Here is a 19,156-nt window from a genome sequence, read left to right on the forward strand (position 1 = left end):
AGTCCTTAAATCTTTCATTTCAAACTCAGATTTCAACATAGACTTAAGTTTACAAATCTGAGATTTATTCTTTGATGCAATAAGCATGTCATCAACATAAAGTAAAAGATAAATGAAAGAATTAGTGCTAAACTCACAATAATAAATACAACTATCAAAAGAGCTTCTCTTGTAACCATTCTTGAGCATGAATTCATCAATCTTTTATACCATTGCATAGGAGATTGTTTCAAGCCATACAATGACCTTAACAATAAACAGACATTTGTCTCACTCCCCTTCACAACAAAGCCCTCAGGCTGAACCACATAGATATGTTCATCTAACTTACCATTCAAGAATGCAGTTTTCACATCTAATTGTTCAAGTTCAAGATCAAAGAGAGCAGCCAGGGCAAGAAGTACTCTAATTGAAGTATGTTTCACAACAGGTGAAAACACTTCATTATAATCAATTCCCTCAACTTGAGAATACCCCTTAGTTACTAAAATTGCCTTATACCTTAGTTGTTCCACACCAGAAATACCAGCCTTAAATCTATAAACCCACTTACAACCAATTAGTTTCTTTCCTTTGGGTCTATCTACAAGAGTCCAAGTCTGATTTTTCATTAAAGATTTCATCTCATCTTTCATGGCAACAAGCCAAACCTTGCTGTCCCCACATTCAAGAGACTCTTTATAGGTTCTAGGCTCACATCCCTCAAGCTGGTCAGCAACATTTAGAGCATAAGAAATCAGATTTTGACTACCATTAGATTCACACACATTAGCATATCTAGAAGGCCTCTTAATCTCTCTTTTAGACATATCTCTTGCCAATAAATAACCATCTAAAGGATTCTCATTTTCAAGCTCTTCTTTAATATCAAAAGAACCACTACCAGCTTCTAGATCATCATCCTCAATTTTAGAATCAGATTCATCAACCACAGTTTTAGATTTATCCCCTAACTCCACCTCAAATATAGTCTTATTAAGATCATTGGAGTTAGATCTAACACTAGATGAATCAACTTCCAGAAATTCAAGTTCATTGAATTTAATATCTCTACTTAAGGATACCCTAGGAAGACACACTTCCTACCCCTAGGCTCAAGTTTACCCTTGTTTTGATGAACAAAACAAACACAACCAAAGGGTTTCAATAAATTGTAATCAGTATGCACTTTCCTCCACCTAAAATCAGGTGTTTCAAAGTCAATGGAGAAACAAGGAGATTTGTTAATGACATAACAAGCTGTACTAGCAGCTTCAGCCCAAAATTTCTTAGTTAGGCCAGATTCAATCAACATGCATCTAATCCTATCCATGATAGTCCTATTCATCCTCTCAGCCACTCCATTTTGCTGAGGAGTATAAGTGCATGTTCTATGTCTAGTAATACCATGTTCCTTACAAAAAATCAGAAACTTTTCATTCACAAATTCAAGACCATTATCAGTTCTAAGTTTCTTGATTTTCTTTTCAGTTTGATTTTCAACCAAAACTTTCCACTCTAGAAACTTATCAAAGACAGCTAATTTATCCCTAAGAATATACAGCCAAGTCTTTCTAGAGTAATCATCAATAATAGACAAGAAATATTGGGCACCAGAAAGAGACAAGGGTACATTTGGACTTCCCCACAAATCAGAATGTATATATTCAAGCACATGAGAGGTCTTATATAAAGAATGGGGGAATGTAGTCTTATGGAGCTTATCCATGGCACACACATAACAAAAAGTCAAAGGGCTAAATTTCTTAAGACTTATCTGGCCACTTTTATATAAGTGTCCAAGCCACTTACTACTTATATGACCCAATCTCTAATGCCAAAGCTCCACCTCACTAAGAACCCCCACTAGAGACTGATGCAGCCCCTAAAACCACACTTCCATTCAAGAAGTATAAACCATTCTTCAAATCAGTAGTTAGAATTACACTACTACCCCTCATAACCCTAAGAGAACCATCCCTAGAGGTGTAATGAAAACCCCTAGTATCAAGCTGACTCAAGGACAACAGGTTTCTCCTAAGTCCAGGTACATGTCTCACCTTTACTAGATCTCTAACAGTCCCATCATTCAATTTAAGTTTAATTGATCCAATCCCCACAACATCACATGCATGATCATTACCCATTAATACTTTACCACCTCTAACAGACTCAAAAGTGATACACCACTCCCTTCTAGGAGTCATATGAAAGGTACAGACTGAATTTAAGATCCAGGCATCATGATCACTACAAGGGGAAACCACTAGTGCATCACTAGTCACATCAGCTACATGTGTAGCTTCCATTCTCTCATTACCATTCTCATTTTGTAACTTTTGAAGTCTCTCTCTACAATATTTTCTAATGTCCTTTTTTCTTACAATAATAACAAACCCTCTTATTATTATTAAACTTTCCATTAAAATTCTGATTTGCACTTGCATTTGTGTTCTTTGCAACAAACTTCTTCTTTTTCTTATTATTATTATGGAACTTCTTCTTAGTTTCATGCATACTTCTATTATTAGAGTTAACATACAAGCCATCACTAGCATGCTTTACCTTCCTCTCAGTTTTCAATTCTATATCCCTAATTTTCAATGCTTCCATTACATCATCAAGGGTTATAGATTGCTACCATATTTAATAGCATTTTTAACACCAACATGAGAATCAGACAAAGATTTCAATAATAGAACATCAAAGGTATTATCAGATAACTCTTCATCCAAATCAGCCAAATCACATGACAATTTATAAAAGTCTTCTACATTATCAGTTAAAGATTTAGAAGCATCCATCTTGAAACTAAATAATTGTTCTTTCAATAATGTAACACTAGGAATAGAGGGCGCCATATATAATTGTTCAAGTTTAAGCCAAACCTAGGCAGCCGTCTTACACTCTCTTACCCTTCTCATCACAATGTTACTTAAATGCAAAATGATAGTGCTATAGCAAATATCTTGCATATCTTCCTTTTCTTCATCAGTCATGGACAAGGGGAGTTCTTTATCAGTCTTTAAAGCTTTATGGCATTTATTTTGTACAAGAATAGCATGCATCCTATTATTCCATACCATATAGTCTCCCTTACCATCAAATTTCTCCAACTCATACCGGGTAGGAGCCATGACAAAAAGAATTAAAGAATATATAGTCAGATCTAACTTGTTAAATCAGTAACACAAGATATTTATCTACTTTAACTAATTTCAGAATTTAATTTAAACAATTCTTGAAATGTATAGTATGATAAAATTAGAATTCAATCAAGAGAATAGGCAATAGATTTCTAATGTATCTTAAAATACAGATCTTCAATAATAATAATTAACAAGTAAGCAAGAAAAAGAAAATCGATTCAAAATCTATATGCAACTATAATCAGAAAATCAAAACATGTTGAATTTCAGATTATAAACACAACTGAAACATAAGTTTTATATATGCAATTTATTTAGCATAAAAGCCTTAAATTATTTTCAGAGAACCCTAGCAGCCGAATCACTGTTCAAGTCAATCAGCTAAATTCAATTCCAATTTCAAACAATAATCTTGGGATATAATATGCAAACAAGTCTAAATAGATAGACAAGGCAAAGCCCTAACCCAATTTCAAGAAAACCCCAAGGCCGAACCAGTATACAGGTTATATAGCCAAATTGAGAAACAATTTCAGTGAATAAAGAAGGGAAATCATATGCAAATAACTTCAATTGATCAATTACAACAAAGCCTTAAACTAATTTAGGTAAAACCCTAAATTAGGGTTTCGGTCAAGAACTAGGGTTTAACAGAAAATTGTAATTGAAGCAAGAGAGGTTCAAAAATCATTCAATGAAATAGCATATAGTATTCAATGTTAACAGAAACACAAATTATCAAAATAATTTAGGTTAACCAAGAGTTAATAGATTCAGCCAAGAAACGAAACAGGCTCTGATACCAAAACTGTTAAGAACTATCAACCTAAAACGTAGCGAAATAGATACAAGATACAAGGAAAAGAAAGAAAGAGACAAGACACCAATCTTTTACTTGGTTCGGTCAATTGACCTACATCCAAGGATGAGTTGATAACTCATCAAACATGCAATAATCCAATAGCTAGAGAAGGAGGTTACAACCTAATCAATCTACCCAACAAGAACCCCAAGCATGAACTAAACAAGAAGAAGAAGGCTAATCAGAACGTGTGCACCTGATTACACAGCAGCAGCCAAGTCTTCTCTTCAAGGCTATCGAGCACACCAACAGCAAGATAGTACTCACACCTTCAGAAGCAAGAGAGCTTCAAGCAGTCCAAGCTTCAACAGTTCTTGAAGCAGCAGCAGGATCAAGCACCATATACCTCAAGACCTTTGATCAGAGTATCGCATACCAGAGTAGAAAACGAGAGCAGAGAACAAAGAAAATGAGAGAACAGAGAGGAATGAACCGAATGAAATGAACTCTCCTAAACCCCAAATGATATATAACATGCATCATGGTGTAAAGACAAAGTTACCCTTAGAAACATTTACATAAGACATCCCCAGTCCTAATTTAAGCCGAAAGATAGAAATACCCTTTACAAACAACATCTTGAAATTGGGTTCTTGTTTGATGATAATGTAGATTTGTTTTTCTTATTATGAAATTCATTTCATTTTTGGATTGATATTTAGTTTGATATGCAAAATAAATACATTTAAATTGGATAAGTATTTACTCAATTTAAACAAATTTAATACATTTAGTTGGACATTCATACTTAAGCCTTCTAATTATCCTTTAAAAGTAGTAGAATGACTATTTGATCTTTGAATTCATGCTTAATTTTTCTAATTGTCTATACCAAACTACCAAGTGATAATACGATGATTCAAATACTATTTAATGTAAAACTACAAAATGGGTTATAACGGGTTGTGGTTTGGTTTAGGGCTGGTGCGGGCTCCACCACCCTCAGCCCATACACAACCCACTAAGGTTCGGTTTGGGCCAGTTTGGGCTATAACGAGACGATGCAGTTCTGTTTTAACGGTTCAGACTACAAATTGATACCCCTACTGTTAGTCTTGATGCCTCATTGAGCTAACACACTTCTTTGAGAGAGTATGAACTCACAACCGTCAGATGTGACTTATTTTGAACTAACGACGGTCAGATGTGCCATAAGTCATAATAAACATCAACAAATAACAAAAAGAAAGTGAAATTAATTAATTTTTTTTTGGGTATATATATGGAAGAAAATTATGAAGACCTCTCAGAATCTTCCTCTTACTTACTTTAAAAGAGAATGGTGAAGGTAAATAGGTCAATCCACCGGCTCCATTCATGTCATCTACTTTCATTACAAATCACACAAAAAGGATCATTTGGGTTATACCCAAAAAAAAAAGGATCATTTGGGCCAGTCATCAAAATATATCGAAATGAGTCAATATTTCAAACTGAGTATAAGAATTCAAGGCACAAAAAAAAAAGTTTTCTTTTTGTAAGGTTTACTAGGCCAGCTTATAGCATCTCGACTCCTTTCTCATGGTAGCTTTTATATGTAATTTAAATCTATGGCAAGGCTTTGTGCTGATTTGAACTCTTAACCTCAAACTATGAATCATTGCCAATTGGAAGAACTTAATTCACCTCTCAATCATTCTAGCTATCTTTTCATTTGGATGAATCAGCTGTCAAGTTCTCTTTCATCTAAGAAAGTTTACTCTGTTCTAATGGACTAATGTATTAACTAAGTCGGAATTTTTCTTTTTGGATACTTTCACATTGGAACTATTGTTAAAAACCAGTTCCCCCTCTCCTTCCCCAATAATTGCTTTGATTATAGCTAGTAATTAAAAGTGCCAATCAATTCCTTATTCCTATCGCTTGTTGCATTCTTTCCCCCTTCTCTCGATCTTGGGTGCTTAGCTTGTGAGTTCTCCTAGTTCTCGTTCTTTGTGAAACTAAGCCTTTCAGAGGAGAGAAAGCGGAGCTGTTCTAACATGCACCAAGCTTCTACTTTTTCAGTCCCAGGAGCACAACTCAATTGGGTTTGAGACAATTCATCTTTTTATTGGTCACGCATTAATCCATTTACACATTTGATTTAGTATCAGAAACAAGTTGAATTGGGTTCCATATCCTATTTGACATCATATCACATCACATCTATGAAAAGGTGATAGCAACTTGAAGGATGGAATTGACAACTTCCTACCATGAACTGGGTTGGATGTTCAGCTATCCTATAATTCAGATCATCATTCATTGACTCCATCACTATGTCTTTTGTCTTTCTTTTTTGGACATGTCCTTGGTGGAATTGATTGGATTCTAACCATGCTAAGAAATTTTACACTTGCCAAAATTTTGGTGTTCTAACATAAATTTTAGAAATTTCGGCAAATTTTCAATGAAATATGAAATTTTGCAGCAACCTTTACCCTTGCTATAAAAAAATTTGAAATCTGAATAAAAATTCCAAAATTTCACCGCAAAATTTTGGGTTTTCAATAGTTTCGTCAAAAATTCATGCCTTGATTCTAGCACAACTTCCTTGAGTAATTGGATTTGTTTTCTCCTTTCTTTTGAATAGGTTTCTTGTTTGAAACGTTGAAAATTTGATGCGTCATAAGGATCAAAGCAGTTCCTGCATGTGCTTTCTTCTTGTGAAATTATCAACTCTTTAAGGATAATGTTACTTCCTTGTATTGACTTGATCATTGGAGGTGGCTTTTTGATCATCTAGATTGACCCACACTTACAGTTTCTCTTATAGATAAGTTCATACCAAACTCAACCACGATTCACCTAGAGAGTCGGATTTGAGCACAAACATTGAAAACCTGATGGGTCATAAGAATCAAAGTAGTTAATATGTGCTCACCTAACCTCCTGTAATATTATCAAGCCTTCAAGGGGCTTCTTCTTCGCTGCAACAAAGCTTTGTTCATATGCACCAAGATGTGAAATTAGGTTTTTCAGTGAGAAACCATTTTCAATTCCATTAACTTTTCCAATTTTTGTTGGAGAATTTCTCTTTGATAGACTTGTGTTACCAGTCATGATTAATAATTAGAAGAAGAAGAAAAATCATGGTTAGGAAAAGGTCAAAAGGAAGAATTACTTGCAAAACAACTCAATACTGTTCTTCTGGGATCCTGGTGAAAACCCATGATCAATTTGAATACTCTTTACGTTGTTAGGCGAATTCCTGTCTAGTTGTGTAGTTGACTGGAATTATCATCAATCATTATTGCTTGTAGAAAGAAGGAATCAAGAAATTGAAGGAAAGGGAAGTGAAAGGAAAAATTTCCAAGCTTAATGTTAGGTTCCTTACCTTTATCTTTGATTTTTCCCTTTTAATTAACATAGAAGCCACCAAATATTTTTTTTGGGGGGGGGGGTAAATAACATTTCATTGATAGGCATCAGAAAAGCTCAGGGAGTCCTAAATACATAATTCATGAAGTGAAATTTGGCTAGCATGTCCTATTGGCGATGGAAATGGCCTTCTTAGCTAAGGAATGGGCAAAAGAATTCCCTTCCCTAGGAACATAACAAATTTTACAATTTTGAAAATCAACAAATAAGGCATGAATATCATAAACCACTATCTTGACATCTAAAGTTGGATCATCTTCCTCAATGGCAACAACCAGTCCCATAGAGTTTGTATGCACCAATAGTTTGGAAAATTTGTTGTCTCAAGCCCATATTAGCTCTGCTCTCATTGCCATCGCCTTCCCACATAATACCTCACTAAAGTCCAAAGGTATAGATTCAACATGAAGAACATATCCTTTGTAATTTCTAGCCACAAACCCCTCACCTCTCTTACCGTCCTCTTTTGAACAATCATATCAATTAGAAGTATATCATCCTCCTATAGATAGATTTCTCCACAACTCGATGAGATTTCTCCAACCCCATAGGCTCATCACCTCTATAGCCTTTAGCAGCCCAAAATTCCTGAAATAAACTTTGGCTTCTTAAGATAACTTCCTCTAGGGTAGTGCATCTTCTAGTGAATATGACTTCATTGCGTGCTAACTAGATTTTCCAGCAAGTGAAGCTAAACAATGTTAATATTTCTCTACCTCTAGCCTTAGAAGGGACTTCTACCTTCCCTCAGTTTTCAATAATTCCTCTTCCAACCAAAAAGTCCAAGTTGCTGCTAGACCAAATTGCTTTTGCAAAAGAGCAATTGAATAAAATATGACTCGTCGTTTCTACCTCAAACCCACATCTCCTACAAGAGTAATCCACCTTTAACTACTTTTTCTTCATCCCTTCACCCAAAGCAACACCTTCGTCCCCTATCCTCCATAAAAACTTTCTGAGTTTTGGGAGTGTTCTACAGGACCATATGCTCTTCCATACAAGCTCTAAAGTATCTTCCCAATGATGCCTTCTCAAAGAAGAAGGTAAGCATAACATCCTTCTCTCTAGCATTAGCTTGAACATGGTAAGTAGACTTTTTAGTTAACCTTTCATTTTTGAGCCACTCCACACTTCCATATCCTCTCTAGGAGATATAGAGATAGGTATTTTTCTAATAGCTGCTACTTCTTGTACATCAAACAGATCAATTAGAGCATCTCCTTTCCATTTTTCAATAACAAAGTCAAACAACTGCTCCACCACCTGAAATGTACAATTTTGGGGTCTAGCTGAAAGAATTCTAAACCCATGCAAGGAGGGAAGCCAGTTTTGATCCATATATCAATAGAATTGCCTCTTCCTTCTCCCCCACATTAACCCTTCCTTTAAAACTTCCTTGTCCACCATCAAACTCCTCCAAGCCTAGGAAGGTGAGTTCCACTTTTTTGCCTCCAAAAAAGAACATTGAGGAAAGTAAATTGCTCTCATGAAACTTGCCCACAACATCTCAAACTCATTCCATAGCCTCCAAGCAACCTTCCCCAATAAGGCCCAATTATGAAGAGTAAGTGTCTCTTAACCCCAACCCACCCCTTTCTTTAGATCTATATAGTCTTGACCATGAAATCCAATGAATTTTCTTTTCTTCCTCTATCTGCCCCCCAATACACTTGTCCATAGCTTTTCTAATTTCTTCATGGTGAGATTGTGGAAGAAGAAAATGAGAAGCAACAAAGGTTGACATGGCACTTGCAACTGTTTTCCCCAAGACCACCCTACCCTCATTTGATAGCAGTTGATTTTTCCACCCCTTGATTTGTTGTTGGTTTTCTCCGTAATATCTCTGAACACCTGTGCCTTTGAAACCCCAATTTGTGATTTTACTAATACCTTGCCCTGAAGCAACCTTCAAACCCTTGATACTAGAGATCTGGATTTCCTTGGTGTGTTAGGGCTAAATAAGACTGATGATTTTTTAAGATTGATTGCTTGTCCATTTGCCTTGTAATATGCACCCACACAATCCTTCAGCGTCCCAACATGGTTTAGGTATACCTCTAAGAACAATAAGAAATATTTGCAAATAATATGTGAGAAATAGTAGGCCCTAGTCTTAACTCAGATACCATGGAAGGTTGTGTTTTTTCTACCTCAGAGATGATGGAAGTAAGGGCTTGAGCACATAATATAAAAATAAAGGGACATAAAGGTCACCCTGCCTAATACCATTGTAAGGTGAAAATGACCCTTTCTTTACTCCACTTACAAGAATAGTATGTGACGCAGATTCAATACATTTCATTCCCAAATCACCCAATAACTAGAAAACCCTATTTTGGTCAACACTGCTTGAATAGAAAGCCATTCTTGTCTATTATAGGCTTTTTTCATATCAAGCTTGAGGGCCATAGATTTTTTTTCCCCTTACCTTTCTTCCTATGCTTAATATAATGAAAAAAAAATTCATGAGCCATAAAAATATTGTCCGAAATTAGACAATCAAAGACAAAAGCAGATTGATATGGAGGGACGATACCTGGTAGGGCACTCCTCAACCTCATTGCCATGATTTTTGTAATGATCTTCACTGCAATGTTGCAAAGACTAATGGGCTTTAATTGTTTAGCTTTCTTTGGGCACATTGTCTTAGGGATTAAGCAAATGAAGGTGCAGTTAGATTATGCATTTAACACACCATGCTTGAAAAAAATCCTCCACCAAACCTACCACTTCACCTTTAATGATGCTCCAAAATTTATGATAAAAAAGGGAGGAGGGGATCCATCTGAACCAAGACTTTTAAGGTGCCCCATTTCCCATTTTTTTAACAACAGCTAGAATTTCTTCCACTGAAGGACAAGCACATAAAAGCTGATTTGTATCCTTAGATACAACACTCTGCAAATTCTATAAACCACTTCTAATAGTTTCTTCCTCCTCCCCTTTGGAAGTGATGGCATTTTCAAAATGATGAGAAAGCTCACTGTACACCTCTTCCACTGACTGTGTCCACTCTCCATTTTCCATTTTAAGTTTTAAAAATATGTTTCTTTGTCTTCTTTGAACCGTTGAAGCATGGAAGAATGTTGTATTAGCATCACCTTCCTTTAACCATTGGACCCGTGATTTTTGCCTCCACATTATCTCCTCTCTCAGTAATTCTTCCTCCAGCAATGTGTTCATCTCTTTCTCTTGGTCCCAAGCATCCTCACCCCAAAGATTAGTTTGAATCTCCTTCAGTTGTCTCTTCAATTCTGCAATATTCAACATCCATATATTTTTTTATTCCCTTTTTTCAGCTCTACCTTAGTTTTGTTCAATGCTCCCACAAGGAGATATCACCCGAGGTTCATTCTAAGTCTTCTAGGCCTCCTTTTTCTCTTGGTCCCAAGCATCTTCACCCCAAAGATTAGTTTGAATCTCCTTTAGCTGTCTCTTCAATTCTGCAATATTCAACATCTAAATGCTTTTTTATTCCATTTTTTCAGCTCCACCTTACTTTTGTTCAAATGTTTCCACAAGGGAGATATCACTCGAGGTTCATTCTTAGTCTTCCAGGCCTTCTGAATAACTTCCCTACAATGCTCATTTCTAACCTATGTAGCTTCAAACCTAAAAGGACGTACCCCTTTTGACAGACTACCTTCACTATCCACCAACAACGGATTGTGATTGGAGGCATATGCTAGTCTTACAAACATTGCTGCATTTTCATTCTTGATTCTCCAAGCAACATTGGTGAGAGCTCTACCAAACTTCACTCTTATATTAGCCAATCTAATCCTTCTATTTTTCCAAGTAAACACCGGTCCATTCGACACCAAGTCCACCATATTATTACCATTCACAAATTGTTTGAATGTCACCATATCTCGATTTCCATCTTTATTGCCTCTTATGGTTTTCAATCCAACTTAAATGTGAGTTAAAAATGCCTATGCACAACCACTTCGAAGATTTGACCTTGCCAAATCCTTCGCAGGTTCACCATAAATGCAAGTAAGGAAGGAGACAACACCATTGGGACAGCTCACTCTACAATCAACAATGTGGTCTTTAACTAGAGTCACATTCAATTTATAATCTCGTTGCCAAATTAAACATAAGCCGCATGATCTTCCTTTCAACTCCACTCTAAAGCTTTCCTACATTTTCACACTTTTCTACACCCTTTTTTACTACCACTTCATTGCATTTGGTTTCCATGATGAAAACCACATCAGGGGTATCGAATTTTAGCTCATTCCTAAGTGCCCTTACTATACGGGGTTCCCCAAGCCCCTCCAGTTCCAACTCACCAACTTTATGACCACCCGTGGAACTGATGACCCCAGCCTCCACGGGTATGTTCATTAAAAAAATGCTCCTCACTGATATAAATTTGTGTATCCTTAGATTCAAACTCCCAGCAGTAACCTCCCCACTAACCTCTTTGCTTTTCCTCTTTAGTCTTCCATATCTAGCCTTCTTAGAAACCTTGGCACCACCAACAATATTGAATATGGCTGAGTTCTTCATGCTTGATCCTTTATTCAAGTTCATTTGAGAAGAAAATTGTCTATAGACTTCCTAGTAATCAAATTTTTTTTTTTTGAATCCGAAGAGTTTATATATAGGGTGGGGGAATATTACTAATATAAGTGCCGCCGGATGGGTGCAAACCGAGGTCCTCCCCGTGGGAAGCTGGGCTTTTAACTGCTCTACTAATCCACCATTGGCACCTAGTAATCAATTTGGTTATGGGATATTGGGTAGGCAATCTGCAGAAGAAATGAGTTTGGTATAATGGGAGGGGCCTCCATTTTAGTGTGCACACTGGATTGTAAGTCTGGGTCAATTCTGGGTAGGTTATTTGGTTACTGGGCCATAATTTGGGTCAAGGGTTGTGGGTTTTGGACTCTAGCTTGGGTTTGATGGGCTTCAGCTAAGGAATTAAGGCCCATACAGCTAGTGTCCATCATGTGTCTTCATGTCCTTATCAGAGCCTTCGTAACTGACATTGAAATACTAGTAAACAAAGGGGGAGCTGATTCATTTAGGGTTATTTGTTCAATTGTGTGTTAGTATTATAATGTTAATAGATAGATGAGATGCCCATCTCTACCTTAATTTTCTACTCACATACTGACTAGTCCTTGCATGTCTTCCTACAAGTTTGGATGAGATTCTCTAATAAGGTAAGGTTATCCTCCAATACATAAATTCATCTTTTGAGTTGTCTCATTTGCCATTTACACGTCTGCAGTTATCTTCTAATTGGTAGATAAGGCAACCCAGATAACAAGAAAAGCTTCTGGTGAATGAAAAAAAATGGATTCCCTTAAAAGATTGAGAATGCTTTGTCACTAAACATGTGGTGCTGTGTGTTTTCTTACTCAGAGATTCACACTTGATTGGAAGATAATGGTGATGAATCAGAAGCCTTTGATGAAAAGATTTTTAGGGATAAGATTGCTGATCTGTAATATCAAAGCTTGCAATCTGATACTCTATCTACTTGGACTTTTAGAACAAGGAATCATTCATCTCTGTTTTTGAAGAGGAAAGTTTGAATTTGGCAGATTTATAAGCCAGATCAGAATTTGTTTGGACTCTTGCTGATCCTCCTTATATTTATTCACTTCAAATATATAAATTTTGGTATGTTCAAATATTTAAGTAGAGTTGTAAATGGGTACTATTCTAGGTTTGGTTTGATTCTGATTTACAATCTTTCTACAATTGAATGTGTTGTTCCGTTGGCTGAAAATGAAGGTTTTGTCATTGTTGGCAACTTAAGTGAGATGGTTGAGATAGTTGAATGGTTCAACAAATGGGTCAAACCAAAATGGTTGAACAATTCAATAGATGGGCTCAAATCAAATTGGGTCAACAACATATTAAAGCCGGTTCAACCAATGATTCATTGCTTATGAGTTTTGATACAGTACAACACATGCATGAAAATAACTATGATATGCTACAGCACATACATAGGAAAAAGGTTGAGACCAAAAGTGGAAGTTGAATTCTAAATGGCATATCTCCCTGAGATCGACCCGTTATGTGCTGCGACAACTGTTTCTCTTCAAATCTTCGACAACGACGACGTCCGGACTGTTTGACACGGGAGGTGCTTAATTAGGTTTATTTCTCCTCATGCAGGGTTTAGGGTTTCATAGATTTGATTTTGTGAAGGAAGAGTTTTCAAGCTTAGTGCATGTTAGGTATCCATTTCTTTCTGCTTATATTCTTTTTTATTTTCATTCTATTTTATATTTGTCTGAACATAATTAATCCCCAAACCAGCCCAAAACTGATAGGTTTTTCAATCCCCAACCCATACTCTATCCAATCAGCTGGTCCTGTTGAGATCTTAATGGCTGGTTGGGTTCCGTCCTAGCATTAACACCCCTATAACCCTACCACAAAACCTCTGTATGAAAAGCATTAATTCCACAAGATCAACAAAAGATAAAATATCTTACCAGACTCAAACTTGAAGATTTTAAATTATACAGAGATGGGCTTCTGGAGCCCAAAGCCAATTATATGGAAGCTGGGCTTACAACAAATGATGAATACATAGATGTGATCCTGGGCCAGCCCAAAGCGAAGGATATGGAAGTTGGGTTACAACCAAAAATGAAATATAGAGATGGGATTCTGGGCCAGCCCAAAGCTAGCAATGTCTAATTTCTTTAGGCCATTTTTTGTATCTATTCTCATTCTCATTTATATTTTTGTGTATATTTGGTATCTATTCTCACACCGAGTTTTCTTTCAAAACAAGAAGTAGGAAACCACAACCTCTTCACTAAGTGATGTTTGCGATTCTCACACCTATTTTCATCTAAATGAATAGAAAAAATCCCATATTTTGGCCCAAGATTCATTCTTTTTTTTTTTTTTCCGTAAAGAACTTCATTCATAGAAGAACACTGCGAGTTACAATTGAGGAATCCAATTCTATAAGAGAGAGGGTCCAAAGAATGGAATTAGGCCAAACTATCTCGTTCGAAGAAGAGAGCGCCTTTCGGGATACGGTTTCCGCGCATTCGTTACTCTCTCTGAAAACATGTTAGGCTTTACATTCAATGAACTTGGATTTTAAATAGAAAATATCATCTAAGACCGTGAGGTTGCCCAATGGGCCCTGAGTTTCCTGTGCCTTAATTGCCTTGATCAACATGGCACAATCAAGGTCCGACATGTCGACCTGTGTCACCGTGTCAGTGCCTGGTGACACAGGCCGACATATCGGGCGACTTTTTGAGGGGGTTTGATGAAAAATCGACACCCTGTTTCAAAGGGTACTTTGGGTCATTTTGGCTTGAAATTTGACGTGAAGCCTAATTTGAGGCCAATAAACACATTGGGAGCATTATTTTAACCTAAAATATCACATAATCTAAAGTTTATGATTGGCACATGTCCAGCTATATAGCGGGCAAAACTGGAAGTTTGGAAATTCATATAAACTAATGTAAATATGCAAAGAGAACACAAATACACAACTAGTAAAGAGATGTACTAAAGTTTACAAATTATACAATTATATAGAGTATGGCTCATGTTTCACATTTTGTTGCCGACGGACACGGGGTCCCGGCGAAAAACGAACGAAATTCTGTTATATATGGCGAATTTAGCGACTTTTCGGCGATATATCGCCAACACATTGTATATGTCGTGTCGCTGGGGGGATTTGTGTCGCCCCCCAACACCAGGGCGATATATCACCCTGTGTCGGCGATATATCCCCGAAACTTTGTTCCTTGGGCACAATATGATTCTAGAATCACAAAATCGTATCCTTCTCCGAGTGTGTAGAGCATTCCATCTCTTAATGCCATGGCTTCAGCTTCAAGAGGAGTTTGGGCCTGGGTCGGTTTAGAGACCGGTAGCTTACATTGCCCCTTAAAATCCCTAATAATGAAGCCCAACCCACACTTGCCTTTATTTCCTTTCATAGCAGCGTCTGAGTTCAATTTCACCCAGCCATGACCAGGAGGCCTCCACTCCGAACTTTTCTCCTTTTGCTATATCTGGATTCCCCTCATGGATGGTTTGTTGGCTTCTATGAAATCTCCCAGTTGTGATTCCACTCTATCAATGGCCTCCATTGGGGAGATGATCTTCTTGTTAAAATACGAGGTCATTCCTTGAAATCCAAATTTACAATATTAAAAAAGCCACCAAACTGGAAACTTGATCGAAATCTTTTCCTGTAGAATTTTTCAAAGAGTTCCATGACTGTATCCATTTATGGACTTTGATGTCTTTATCTCCTAGTTGTTTGGGGGAGCCTTACATGACTAAATTGAGTCCCCAACTTCATCCTCCACCTGTAGCCAGATTTCTGTCTTGAAGAAGATGCCTTTTGCTTTAATTCTTTCAATCTCTATTTGCAAAGTATATCATATGAAGACTTCACTAAAAATTGATCATTTGAATTTGCTGCATAGAATTGTGAGTCTTGTTGGGGAAACAATCCTAGATTAATCTTGAGGACCTCCTCTGCTTCCTCCTTAGACATTAGAGAAAAAAATAAATTCCCTCTTCCACATTCTGTTCACTTGATCAATGAGGTATGAAACTTTATATACCTACAAATTTTCTGATTTCTTAGACTTCAATCTGAAGTTTGGTAGAGTTGGGATCCAGTTATCCCCCCCCCCCCAATCTACGAGATCTCCTATACTTACCTTCCAACATAGTCCAGCTTTAAGACCTTTCCTTCCTTCCAACAAGCTCCTCCATGCCCATGATGGGCTTTAACCCAACTTAACCTCCATGAATGAGTTATGGGGGGAAATATATGCTCTTTAAAAGGGTTGCCCATAAAGAGTTGGGATTGGACCAAATTCTCCATGCAACTTTGGTTAAGAGACCTGAATTTTGTAAATCTAGATCCTTGAAACCTAGACCCCCCCTAGATTTAGGCAAGCACATTCTCTCCCAACTGATCCAGTGTATACTCTTGTTGAATTCCTCCCGTCCCCAATAAAAATTAGTAGCCTCTAATCTCAGCTCCTTGTGAGTTGACTTTGGTAGCTTGAAATGTAAACAAACAAAGTTGGGCATAACAAAAGCTACAAATTTTAATAAAACTTCTTTACCTGTTTGAGACAGAAGTTTACTTTTCCACCCTTGTAATTTTGACTCCACCCTTTCTTTAACTTCTTTGAATGCCTTCTTTTTTGACTCACCAAACTCTAAAGGCAATCCAAGGTACTTGGAAGGTCTTTTCCCATATGATAATTTCAACACCCTTGAAAACCACCTCTTAAATTTACTTGGAGTGTTTGTGCTAAAAGTCAACCTAGATTTCTTCAAATTTATTCGTTGACAACTAGCTTGACAATAAATGTCCAAGCCTAAGATTCATTCTTATCATTTTTTTAGTAATTTTAAGAAGCATGTGCTTATATAACTTAAAAATAGGGTAAGAATGTTATTTTCTGTAAATTAGAAAAACATGTCCCGCCCCACCTATACTTCTCTTAAATTCTAGTTGACTTTTCCAAGACCATCTCCAACTTGCATCCCATTTAAAAAATATTACAAAATTACGTATAGCTATTCACTTACCAAACTTATTTTTTATTCCATAATTTACTTTAGACAAGAGTTACCAAACCATTTTTCATTTTGACAAAAAATGGATTCTTATATCCATTTCTTCTAGAATTTTTTTACTAGTGGCTCCCTTAAGTGGGGGTGAAACTAAAGAAACCTCCCTTAAGTGCCAAATATTACTGATGACCCACTTCACAATTATTGGTTATCCACACTTAACAAATTGGCCTTGTTTCTGTTAAGTGATTCCAATTTTAAAAGTGAAAGGACAGAAATGCCCCAGTGAAGTGTTATGACAATATCTCCCCCCCCCACAACAAAAAAAAAAAAAAAAAAGGAAAAGCACAAAAACCTCAATTCCTTTTGTTATGTTTTTCCTTCACAACTGCATTTTCCCTTTCTCCATATCTGGCTCACCATCCCAATAACTCAGAATTTTCTCTTTTCAACTTTTTTTTTTTAACTCCCAATGTATCATTACAAGAAACTGTTAGAGTACCAATTATGCATGGACTCCTCAGTAATTGAATCAATAATTTGAATTCGAATTCATCAAGGATTCTACATCAAGAAAACTCAAGACGTGAAAAGAATAAGGATAAGAATTGTTTCGACCTTACCGAATCAGTAATTTGAATTTGAATTCCAATTCATCAAGAGTTTTACATTAAGAAAACTCAATACAAGAAAAGGATAAGGATATGAATTGCTTGAATTTCAAATTCAAGAGAATTGTGTATGCATTGTATCTTGATACATTCCCAATCCTGCATATGTCGAATGGGAGAAACAAGATCAGCTTCTCATGTGCTAGCTCATAGCTTTCCTTACTGGGCCAGTTCATGCTCAAGTCGTTGGATGCAACATTGCTCGAGCAACTATGTCATCTTTACTTCTACAATCAGCCTCATGCAACTTCATTTGCAACTCAAGAATATCAAAAGAGAAGGAGCTATAATTCATGAATATCTGCTAAAATTAAGGCTATAGCAGATCATTGGCAGAAGAGTAAGCGATGAAGATCTTTGCCTACATGCACTTAATGGACTCAGTTCTGATTATGAGTATTTTGTTACCTCTATCTCTACATAAACCATTTTGGTAACGTACTCTAAACTCCGTGGCATGTTACTTATTCAAGAAATTCGCATGAAACATGCTTCCACTATTGAATCTTTTACTGTTGTTGCAAATGTTGCCATGTCAAACGATTACAATTATGATGGCAACCGTTATATGAGAAATCAACTTGCACGATGAGGCCGTACTGAAAATCATGGCCAATCTAATCATGGTCGTTACAATTCAAATCAGCCTAACTATGCATCTTAGAATGGTGATGATATGAAATAATAATAAATCTGTGCTTCTTAGATTGGTAACAGTATTGGAAATAAATAATAAATATGCTCCAAAATGTCAGATCTGTAGTCGTAAGGGACAGAAGGCTTTTGACGGTCAATAGAGGTTTAATCATGCTTTTCAGATTGGATCTAATGCTTCCCTATAGTGGATTTTTCAGAATAACATGTTTTTTCTATTGGTGATAACAATTGGCACCCAGATTTAAGAGCTACTAACCATATGATTGTTGATTATGAGCATCTCCACGTTCTTCCACCATATACAGGATCTGATCAAGTGCAGATTCGTAATGGGTCAGCCTTATCCATCAATCACACTGGTAATGTTCCCTTACACTCCCCTTTCAATTGGTTAATGCTTAAATATGTTTTGCATGTGCCTAGTCTCACGAAGAATTTGTTATCAATTTCTCAATTTACACGTGATCATAATGCCCTATTTGAATTTCATCTTGATGATTTAATGTAAATGATCGAACAACGGGGACATGCTTTCTACATGGAACATCTAAGAATGGATTATTTCAGTTGAATTTGAGCAAAGGAAAAGTAGCAAATTCTTCTTCTCATGCTCTGATTGGACAAAGAACCTCTCTTAACCAATGGCGCAATAGATAGGGTCATCCTGCATTTCACACTATTAAAATTTTAGTTTCTGCATTTAATTTACCAGTTTCGTCTGAAAAAGATCGTTTTATTTGCATCGCATGTAAACAAGGGAAAAACTATCAACTACCCTTTAGAGCTTCATTTTCAGTTTCACAAGGGCCTTGGACTTGCTTCACTCTGATGTTTGGTGACCATTACCTACTATTTTTGTTGAAGGATTTATATATTATGTGATCTTTGTTGATGACTATTCCAAATTTATTTGGATTTAT

This window comes from Hakea prostrata, chromosome 1 (assembly GCF_041222555.1).
Source record: "Hakea prostrata isolate BN-2017 chromosome 1, UWA_Hpros_2, whole genome shotgun sequence".
Taxonomy (NCBI): Eukaryota; Viridiplantae; Streptophyta; class Magnoliopsida; order Proteales; family Proteaceae; genus Hakea; species Hakea prostrata.